The sequence below is a fragment of the Prinia subflava genome, chromosome 26 (genome assembly GCF_021018805.1).
Source record: "Prinia subflava isolate CZ2003 ecotype Zambia chromosome 26, Cam_Psub_1.2, whole genome shotgun sequence".
Taxonomy (NCBI): Eukaryota; Metazoa; Chordata; class Aves; order Passeriformes; family Cisticolidae; genus Prinia; species Prinia subflava.
The window spans coordinates 2,200,001-2,211,764 of record NC_086272.1 but is presented as its reverse complement, the minus strand read 5'-3'; positions in this window follow the sequence as shown (position 1 = coordinate 2,211,764).

The window sequence follows — 11,764 nt, the reverse complement described above, 5'->3', positions numbered from 1 at the left end:
TGGGAACCCAGGGTCGTAGAAGGTTTAAGCAAGTAGATGAGGGTAATGTGCTGGTGTCAACTGTGTGAGCACGCATGGGATGGAAATTGGGGGGAGGAGAAGAAGTGTTCTGGGGGGTTTTCATATCTGCTTTTAGGTGGCTGGGTTTTCTTTTTCTATTTTCAGTTATGTAGTTTAATAAAGTCTTTTTCTATTTCAAGTTCTAGGCCTGCTCTGCTCTGTTCTTGGTCGCATCTCACAGTCACCCATTGGGTAAAATATACACTCATGGGTGCACTGGCATTTGGTCCAGCGTCAACCCATGACATGACCCCACCTCCTGCTGGAATGGAGACCACCCAGAGGGATGTGAAAGGACAGGCGATACTAGTTAATAAAAAGTATGATTGGTCTAGAGAAGGCTTAAGGATTCTAGTAACGAGAGTATATAGACTATATGAGATCCCAGCATGACACAAATGGTATGGAATAAGGGGTGGAGATTGTACTGGGTCTGACCAAGGTAAAGTTCATACTCTTTACAGTGCTGTGCTTTGCATTGGTAGCTGGACGGGTGTTGATAACAGACCAGTCTTTTGACTACTACCGAGCAGCACTGCTCCTCTGACATTCCTCTCCACACCAAAGGCCATGGAAGTGGGCAAGATCCGGGGAGGGGAAACAACCAGGTCAGCTGACCCAAATTAGCCAAAAGAATATTCCATACCATATGACATAAGCTCAGATATAAAAGCCAAGTGCGGGCCAAGTAGTTCTACAGAAACAATGAGCTCATAGGTCTCTCCAACACAAGGCAGGGGGAAGCTGCCCCAGCCCTGGCCTCCAGAGCGCTCTTTACCTCAGTTGATACTGTTCATATCAAGCAAGGCTGGCTCAGATATGTAGAGTTATTATTGTTTATGCAAATTAAAAACAAAGAAGGAAAGTTAAAAGCTGGATGGGTACATAAGGACAGTGGGAATGACAGATTTCTTCCAAGGATGTAGCGTTGCATTTCACCCACATTTGAGACTAAATTCTACTGATTTGGACCAAGGTGGATGGGCCACCTATACTTAGCCCAGAAAAGGAACATAGATGAAAATATATGTTCAATAAATTGCCAAATGCCTCATCATCTAATTAGTGGCATGAATGAATGAATGAATGAATGAATGAGATTCCCACAGTCCCTACCCACTATCCAGTGAAACCACAGCCAAGGGCAGGGCCTTGGCAGAATCAGCAGGGAAAGCAGACCCTGTCAAACCTGGTGCACTCTCAACAGTGTGGGATGACCCCCTGCTGGTGTCCCAGCCGTCGGTAAAATACCAATACTCTGATCATTTTGGTGAGCACACCTGGCCTCCAGGGTAGAGGAGGGAAGGCCTCCCATGCCAGCAGCAGGCAGACCATGTCTGAGACCCCAGTGCATAGACCTGGCCTTCTGTGACCAGGCTTGGCATGCTGGGGACACGGGGTACAGCTGGTCCCCTGCTCCAGTGGGGTGAGGTGGCCTCCCATCCCAGCAGAGAGCAGACCTGCTTTCTGTGACCAGACCTGGCCGGTGGGGAACACTTGTGACACCTTGTTTTACTCTAGCACTAAACACAGAGGCTTAGCATTGATTAGATTGGTGGGACTCATCCCTGGCATTCAAGCTAGGAGATTGCACAGACCAGCAAAACCTTTGGATGGGATAATCAAAGAGGTCCTAAGAAAGGATGGTGTAGAAGCTAAGTATGCCAAGTTATGGATAAGAGCCAGAGCACACAAAAGCAAATCCTGTCAATATGGACTGCTAAGCCAACAGTCACATTACAAGTACCAGAAAGGGGGGAATTGTGTGAATGGAAAAGGCCAACCCCAAAATTTAAATATCAAAAACCATGTGACTGGAGAAACAAAGAATTTCAAAACTGGAAACAGCTTGCATCCCAAGGCCGAGGAATAGCACACTTTGAGAATGACACCATTAGCAATGCCTGCATTACACACTACAGAGAGAGTGTTTCCCAGGCCTGGGTTCTGGTGCCATCCCTGCCCACTCAGTGCCTGAGGGGCTCCCAGCGAGTCCTGCCACACGTTCCTCCCCTCACCCTCACCTCCCTCAACCACCACACCCCCACTCCAGTCCCTGGTGACATCACAGTTATCTCCAGCCTGCTCAGAAGCAGAGAGATCACAAACAGGCACAGTGACTCCATGGTGACACGCCACAGCTCCTTCATCTTCCAAAGACTTGCGAGGTCCCAGGCAGTCACCAGCGTCCATGAGGACAACAGAGATGTCTCTACATGTTAAGGAGCCCATTTGGCACAGACACTAACTGAGGTTCTGTGGTCACATCCCAGAGGTCTCCAAGCTCCTAAGGAACACTGAGGGCATGGGCAATCCCAGGGGTTCCATGGGGACATCCCAGGAGTCTCCCCTTTGCCAAACCACACTGACCTCACAGACTGTCACAGGGTCTCAATGGCAGCATCACAAGTGTCTCCAGGCTGCTAAGCAGCCGTGAGATCACAGGAACTCACAGGGGTTCCACGGTGACATCCTACAAGTCTCCATGCTGTTAAAAAGCTGCACTGTCACAGGCACTCACAGGATCTACAGCGACATCCTCCAAAGGTGTTGAAAACTGCAAAAGAACCATGAGGTCACACACTGTTACAGGGACCCCAGAGGGAGATCCCAGGGGTCTCCAGGCTGCTGAAGAACCACTTTGTCACTGCCACTCTGAGGGCTTCCATAGTGACATGCCAGCAGCCCCTGTGCTCCTAAAGAACTGTGAGGTCACAGGCAATGACAGCAGCTCTGTGCTGACATCCCATCTGTCTCTAGGCTGCCAAAGAACTCGGATATCACCGGCACTGACAACAGCTCCATGGTGACATCCCAGGTTTCTCTGAACTGCTGAAGGGCAGTCAGGTCAAAGGCCTTCCCAAGGCTTCCATCCTCTCATCCCAGAGGGACACAGGTTTCTAAAGAACCCTGAGCTCACCTGCACTCACAGGGCTTCCACGGTGACATCGCAGAGCTCTCTGGGGCTTCTAAGCAGCCAGGAGGTCACTGGCAGTGACAGACACTCCATGGTCACATCCTAGAAGACTCTGGGCTGCTAAAGAGAGGTCAGGAGCAGTCACAGGTATGCCACGGTGACATCCCAAGGCTCTTTAACCTTCCTCCCCTCTCAGTCACCCTCACCGCCGCCACTGTCCCTCCTCTGCGCCTCACCACGCCGCACTGCGCCCGAGGAGGGAAGGAGCGAGCCTTTAGGAGCCGCCACAATTACTGTCCCCTCTCTCCCTTCCCCGTCCCATCCACGGACAGGCAGCAGGTGAGATCTCTAAACCCGGGAAGCGGCTCTCTAAACCCGCCCTGCCCCTGCCTCGCCTCCCGCCTTCATTTCTGCTTCACTCCCTCGCCCCGCTGCGCTCCCGCTCGTCCCCGCCGCGTGCCGAAGAAGCGGGAGAGGCGTCGGAAAAACGCCACGGAACAGCGACAAGACTCCAGGCGACCCACGCAGCAATCTCCCTCGCGAAGAGACACCACGCACCGCCCGCCGCCACCCGCAGCCCGTGCCCGGCCTCACCCGTGCGCCGCTGCCCCGCTCGCCCGACGCGCTCGCTGCCCCCGCGCCGCCTCCTCCTCTCCCGGCCCGGGCGGCGGGAAAAGCCCTTCCCGTGGTGCCCCGCGCCACCGCCCGCCCTCAGCGCGGAGCGCGGGCCGGCCCCGAAAGGCGGCGCGGGCAGCGAGGGGAAAACAGCGGGGAAAAAGAGAAATCGCCAGGAAAAAGCGGCGTGGAGAGCGGGCTGGGAAAGGGAAACGAACAGCTACCGCAGCCCCGCCCTACGGCTCCTGCTCGTAGCCGCGCCCAAAAATAAACCAGCGAAGAAAAGCAAAATTACCTCCTCTCGCAGCGCGGAACCGAAACCGAAAGGCGGCCGAGGGCGCCGGGCCCTGCGCTGCGGCGGCGGGCGGGGGAGCTCGGCCGGGCCGGTGGCTGCGGGCCGGGCGGTGCCGCCGGGCCGCGATCCCCTCAGCCGGGCCGCGTGTGGGGCTGCGGGGGGCGGCGGGGCGGGGCGAGGGGAGGCGGCTCGGCGGGAGAGCGGCGGGGCTGCCGTGGGGGCGGCAGGGAAAAACAAAAATATCTTAAAAAAAAAAATCCGACAGGGCCTTGTAATAAACGGGGAGCTTGACTCAGCCAGTACATCAAGCAACAATCAATTTATTAATTTATTAGTTCAAATGATAAAGTGTGAGCAAAGCAGCGCGGCTCTGGGTACAGTGGGTGCGGTCTCCCCTCCAGCTGCACACCCACTGTTAATTCTTGCTGGGATTTATTGAGCGTGTTCATAAGCAATTCTCAGCACGTTTTATTTTTGTGGTTTTTTTGTTAGTTTCTATTTGTGAAGTCAGATTTCTATAATTTAGGTTTGAAAATAAGTTTTATTTCTGTACTCCATTCTGATCAGTTCTTATTTGTGATGTCGAGTTTCTATACCCCAGGGTTGTGAATCAGTCATGGTCATGTTCATCTTCCCTTCTCAGTCATACACCTGTGACGGCGATGTCCAGCTTCCTTTTCCAGCATCGTGAATAAATGATGATGATGTCCAGCTTCCTTCTCCAGGTTCGTAAATCAGTGATGATGATGTCCAGCTTTCTTTTTCCAGCATTGTAAATAAATGATGCTGATGTCCAGTTTCCCTTTCCAGGATTGTAGCTTGGGATAAACTTGCTTGCCTCCTTTGTTTAGGTGATTACAAATCCTTCTGTATTTTCTAAAGCTCTAGTTCAAAACCTCTTATTACAATGCAGCTTAAAGCTTATCATAATTTTATTTTCAAAAGAAAATAATCATAATACTTCCACATTCTTCTATCCTGTATGGTAAAGGCCTATAAAACTCATATTAACTAAACCCCCTAAAACTTATATTGTGAAATCTTTAAAGCTTACATTATTCATTTATAAGCAAAAATTTTGTTCAAAAGCTTCTTTCCATGTCTCTTCTGGCTGTTTATTAAAGCTGGTTTTTATAACTGTCCCATGGCCACATTCAATTGCACAGGCCACCTTTATCTACCTGACACAAAACACAACCCCACATTTCACGTTATCAAGAAACATAAGATATGGTTGCTATAGTTATTACTCCTTAAGCAAGCAGCTATTTTGAGTTACAGCTGAAAAGGTAAAGATACTAAAGCTTTGTGATCAATAAACTGATTTTTTTGCATCCAAGCAATCAGTCCTGTCTCTTCCATCACCATCACACAGAGACTGCTGGGATTGTGAAATTTCCAACCTTAAGGTGTAGAAATCCGACTTCACAAATAGAAACTAGGAGGAAACCACAAAAATAAACCCTGCTGAGAAATGCTTATGAACACGCTCAATAAATCCCAGCAAGAATTAACAGTGGGTGTGCAGCTGGAGGGGAGACCCCATCCACTGTACCCAGCGCCGCGCTGCTTTGCTCACACTTTATCATTTGAACTAATAAATTAATAAATTGATTGTTGCTTGATATACTGGGTGAGTCAAGCTCCCCGTTTATTACAGGATGTGCTCCTGGAATCCCAGTGAGGGGCTGTGACACAGCAGTGCCGTAGCTCACTAAAGTCACCTGGGATGTGCCCACTGAAGGGCTGTGAGAGCCTCTGAGAACAGCGGCTCTTCATCATCCCCACACAGCTCTGGGATGTTCCCATGGGAGCCCTGCGGGCGCAGGTGAGCTCAGGCATCTTAGGAAACCTGTAACCACCCAGGGTGTAAGGATGGAGACAGGGTCCCCATTAATTACATGGAAGCTGGGCTGAGCAACGCAGAGCACAACCACTATGGTGAAATGATACATTCTCTTATTCCTGAAATGGCTGGTTAAATACAGATAATTTACAGTTACAGGTGTTTTCTAATTGGTATTCAGCATAAAAAGGAATGCAAACAATCTCAATTTAAGGTAGCTACCATAATTTGACTATAACTATCCCGTCTAATGCATAAACCCACCTTAATCTAAATTTTAACGGCACCACAGGCTTATTTACTTCCACACAGGCCTGAGCCTGGGCCCCATTTTGGGATAGCTCAGATCTCATTCCAAAATACCTCATGTTCATGTTCTCTAAGAAATTCTGCTGCATAAGGATGGAAGCCCTGGCAGTGCCTTTGCTGTCCCTGCCCTGGAGCAGTCTGGAGACCCCTGGAAGGTCGGGGCAGGATGCTTTGGGCTGGCTGCTTTGCCTTGGAATGGGGTCAAGGCAGTAGGAAAATGTCCCATTTACAAAGCTCTCAGTTGTATTGAGAGGGGCACAGTGTGATCTTTTAGGTTTGACTTCTTCTGCATCTCCTTATGGCTGCTGCCCCAGAATGAAAGAGCTGACCTAAAAGTGACCCAAAGACCCAAAAGTGACCGAAAGATTTCACAGATGAGCTGCTGAAGTGCCCTGGACAAGGCTGCCTTCCAGACAATCCCTTTCCCTGTAAATATCAGTAGCTTAGAGACAGAACTGATGTCATGATGCTCATCCTGTTGCAGCCTCTGAGCTCAGTGTGCTCAAAGACATTGGAGAGCCCTGGGGTGTCCCCGTGGAGCCCCTGGGATTGCTGGGGAGCTCAGTGTTCCTCGGAGCACGGACAGCACTGGGGTGTGGCAGTGGCCCCTGTGTGACCATGGGTGACAGGACAGCTCTTTGCTAGCCTGGAGGGCCCTGGGGTGTCAGCACGGAGCCCCTGGCAGATGCTGGGACATCAGGGCCCCTCAGCAGCCTGGGGACAGCCCTGCTGTGCCAAGTGACACCCAGTTCCAGCCTGGCAGGGAGCTGGGGGTGCTTTGGCAGCTGGCAGAGCCCTGGCACGTCCCTGTGGAGCCTCTGGCATTGCCCCTGCCCTCGGTGTTCCTGAGGGGCACGGAGAGCGCTGGGAGATCTTTCTGGAAGGGCAGGGAGTGCCTGAGCCCAGGGGGCTGCGTGGCACACAGAGACCCCTCTGCTGTGGCTGTCAGTGCCCGCCAGCTGCGGGGGCTCTGGAGGATGAGGAGCCCTGGGCTGGCACGGGGTGCCAGCGTGGAGGGGCTGTGCTCAGCTGGCATCTCCTGCCTCGTGGGGCTGCAGGGCCCTCGCCTCCCCTTGCTCAGCCCCACCGGGATGGGAGAAATGCTGCTGAGGCCTCGGCCTTGAGGAGCTGCAGCTGGGCCCAGCTCTGCTGGGGCTTAGCACAAACACTGGCTGCTCCCTGCCAGGGCTGCTGCCTCATCTCCTCCTGGTTTTGTTTTTCATTTTCCCGACCTTGGGAAGATTGTTTATGTCTGAATGGCAAACACTGGGTGCAGCTGTGCCTGTCCTGGCTGGGATGTGGGAGAGGGGCTGCTCTCCTGGAGTCTGGAGTCCTTTCCACTTGTCACTCAGTTCTGCCTGGAGGAAAAGTTCCTCTGCAGAGATGGTCACTCCTTTAGGAGTCCTTTTCTGGGATGCTGGGTTTGAGTTCAGTTCTAAGTGAAGTCTTGTGGAGCTGGAGCCAGGTAAGTTGAAAAGCTCCGAGGTGTTATTGCACCACTGAATGGTTCAGTTGAACTCCTCAGTTCCATTGCTGCTGAGCTGAAGTGCTGTTAAGTGAAGAGCTCTGCAGCCTTTGGGCCAGGTCCTTTTGATCCTTTCTCTTGACATCACCTTCACACACACACACACTGCCAGAGACAGACAGTTCTCATTTGGTTGCATTTTGGATTGCCTGACTCTGCATTTTGGATTGTTGCTTTTCCTGCCTGTGCCTTCAGCCTTATCAAGGTAGAAGCTGTAAAAGGAGGCCTCAGAAACAGAAGGAGCAGCAGAATTTAGAATTATCTGCAACTGCAAAGCTGGAAAGAAGGAAAAGTTGCACCAGTACAGCAAGCAAGGACATGAAACCATAGTCTGAGTGTTAGGTTTGGCTAGGATAGATCTTAAGACTGCAGAAAAATATGCTTAGCAAGACAGTAGAAAGTTTTGAACTGAATAATGGGATATTGTTTATTGTCAATAGAAAGCATCCAAGTTAGCATTGTTTGAAGCCGGTGTACGTGTGCTGTCAGTGACTGGCTAGAACAATTGTCTGGAAGCTTTAGCAATATGCTCTGGGCTTGAATGTTTTCAGGATGCCCTGGAACAAAGAGATCTTTGCTGCTGCTGGCAGCACGTGAACTGTTGCCATATTTAATTGTCTCAGCCTTGGTGAATCCAGCCCCGGCCTCTATCACACCGGAGCTCCCCTGTTCACAATTTCTGTCCCAGCAGGGTCAGGTTATATACAGTTTTGGCCAGAGAGGGCATTGCTTCATACTTCTTTGTCCTTTTTTCACTCTTTCTCCATATTAATGAAATTGTGTCCTCATTGCAGGATGGTTGATTGGATTTCCATGGAGAGATGAACACTTGATTCAATTGCAGGGAATCTTGTATTGGGATGCACACCCCGGATGATGAAGTCAAGATCCATCTCTTCTCATGGCCACCCTCCTTTCTGCTGTAAATCATGGTCCTTACCCAAGTTTCCAGCAAGGGCGTTTTTCAATTCTTAATCCTTTTACTTTATTTCCAATCACGGGTGACTGCTGCTGTATTCCCCCTAAATGCAGCTGTATTTATACCATCGATATTTCATGAACATGGATGATTATACATTTATATTGCATGAACACGAATTACATCATATATTCCACTGGGCTGCCAGCCCTAAAGCCCTGGCAGTGCCTGTGCCCCCAGGGCTCCTCAGCAGCCGCAGCCCCCTGAGATGTGCCCATGGCTCTGCTGGGAGCCCCCGGGTGGGTCTTGGTGTTCTTTGGGGACAGGGAGAGCTCTGGCATGTCCTTTGGGGACAGGGAGAGTGGGGACAGTGTCTGTGTTCTTTGGGGACAGGGAGAGCTCTGGCATGTCCTCTGGGGACAGGGAGAGTGGGGACAGTGTCTGTGTTCTTTGGGGACAGGGAGAGCTCTGGCGTGTCCCCACGGAGCTCCTGTGACAGCGCGGGGCACCCGCAGAGCCCTGGGCAGCCCGGAGATGGCCGGGCTGTGCCCGGGGAGCCGGTGTGCCCGTGCGTGTGCCCTGCCAGATCCTGCCCAGGGTGGAGGCTGCAGGGGAGGCAGCAGGGAGGCCCTGGCAGTGCCCGGGAGCTGTGGGCTCCTGCGCAGCCCGGAGCCCCGGGGGATGTCAGCAGGGAGAGCCTGTTCCAGGCTGGGTGTGCCCTGAGGGGTCTTTCAGAGCACGGAGGGGCCTGGGTGAAAAGCACAGCTCACTTTTGTTAAGGTGTTTAAAGTTTAACAAAAAACTTCATTAATAAATAAATATAATAAATTTTTAAAAAATAGACTATTAGAGACATTTAAAAAAGCAAAAGTTACACAAATCTGGGTGCCTGGCATTTCCATCCCAAGGCATGCCTTGCTTGGGGGAAATGCTGCTGAGGCCTCGGCCTTGAGGAGCTGCAGCTGGGCCCAGCTCTGCTGGGGCTTAGCACAAACACTGGCTGCTCCCTGCCAGGGCTGCTGCCTCATCTCTACCTGTTGGTTGTTTTTTTCATTTTCCCAGCCTTGGGAAGATTGTTTTTGTCTGAGTGGCAAACACTGGGTGCAGCTGTGCCTGTCCTGGCTGGGATGTGGGAGAGGGGCTGCTCTCCTGGAGTCTGGAGTATTTTAGAATAATTATTCAGTTCTGCCCATCATCTTCACAAACCCACACGAACCCACAGACACACACAGAGACAGTTAATCCTCATTTTGCTGCATTAGACAATGTCCAACTCGCAAATGTCTGCAGTTGCCTTTGCCATGCCCAGCCTGTGTTGTTGGATTGTGCTGGAACTCCTGGTGCCTGCTGGCCCTGAGTGAAGGCACTGCTGGTGCTCCCAGGTTGGGCAGAGGAGCTGCTCAGGTGAGCTGGGGGCTCTGCCTGCCCGTCAGTCCCTCGGGGCTGTCCCAGTGTAGCCCCCTTGGCTCTGCTGGCAGCCTCAGCCCGTGCCAGGCACAGCTCCGGGCAGAGGGAGCCAAGGGCGCACAGCCAGGGCAGGCAGCTCTCCAAAAACGAACCAGGTTTCCCTCTGCAGAGCCCAGCCTCACCTCTCACTGTGTGTCTCACACACCCCTGTGCCCAGAGGCTCCAGGTGTCCCCCAGCAGCTCCAGCACCCCGTTCCTCCCCCGGCCTCTCCAGAGCTGCAGCCCCTGCACTTGTGGCTCTCCCTGGGTGCATCCCTGGCTGCCCCCCTGGGCCACTGCCTCAACATCCCCCCACAGCCTGTGGCCACCCCCTGCACACCCCAGGGGCTTCTTCCTGCTCAGCCCCCCCTGCTCCGCCATGGCTCCATCCCTGTCCCTAAAGCCACGGCCTGTCCCCTCTGGGCCACCGGGGACATGTCCTGAGGGGGATGTGCTGCACTGTGAGAGCGGCATGCAAACAGCGACACGGAGGCAGGAGGTCTGCAGGGAAAAGCCCGGTCCCCAAAAAGAGAACGAGCCTGTTTATTTCTTTCATTTTAATGCATTTGTGGGTCTGGTAGCAGATTGGCTTCTGGGGTTACTACCCCTTCACCCCACTGGCCAGACCAGTTGTCAACCAACATTATTTTCAGGCTAGAAATATGGAAACAAAGGACAGTGAACAAAAACAAGAAAGGTTATCTATGGTCTAAAGTGTGAGAAAGTGAAAAACTGACCCTTAATATTGTACAGAAACTAAAGAACTGACTCCATCTTATGAACAAGTAGAAGGCTTTAAAAAACCTCAGAAAAACCAGGGCAACACTGCACAGGTCGTTTTTCTCTCTTTTTTCCTTGGGACAGGTCATTCCCTCCTGCCAATCGTGTGCTGTGGCCGCTCCGTGTCCATCTGCAAATCCCTGTGGTCACTCCGGGACCCTGCTGGGCAGCAGAGCCGGTGCCTGCAGGACAGCAGCTGCCCGGGCCAGCGCCTTTCTCTCTGCCCTGCTGCTCACAGCCAGGTGTCTTGGGTTGAAAAATGGAACCAAAAATGTGTATTCTATTTTCATCTGTCGAAGTCATTTGGGAGATATTGTTCTTTATCTCTTGTAGCTCTAGGGTGGGAAGATGGCCGGTGCCTTCTGTTAATGGGACACCTGATAACACCAGATAAGGCAGTGCCTTCTTATCTCTTCCTCCATTCATCCTCCTCTGAGGGACATCACCCGTGAATGGGCCATTTAAGGCCTCTCACATGACTGATAACATCACCTCATCCCACTGTGAGATGCTCCACCCAGTGGGAGGAGCCAAAGCCTTTCCACCAGCATAAAACCTGCAGACTAATTATTAATCTAAACTCTAATTCAGGTTTTCTCCTGTATCTTTGGAGGAAGACGGGACCCATCTCGCCAGCACTGGACCCGTTTTCCTACAGGATCATCTCTACTCCACAGAACAACATCTGTTACTCCAGGAGGATTTATTTGGACTGCTTCCAACACCCTGACAACAGGGTTACAGGTTGTATCTCTGTCAGGGTTTTCTAGGACGTTTGTTTGTTTGCTTGGGTTTTTTGTATTACTGCATTTGTATTTTTTAATATTCCTAGTAAACAACTGTTATTCCTATTCCCATCTTTTTGCCTGAAAGCTCCAAAAGGCAAAATTGTATTAATTTGGTGGGAAGGGGTTTTATGTTCTCCATTCCAAGGGAACCTCCAGTTTTCCCTGGCAGATCCCTGTCTCTCCAAACCAAGACACCAGGACATTTCCTGGGACCCTCTGCACGGGCAGAGCCCTGGGCCAGTTCTGCTCTGAGGCGTCCCGGGG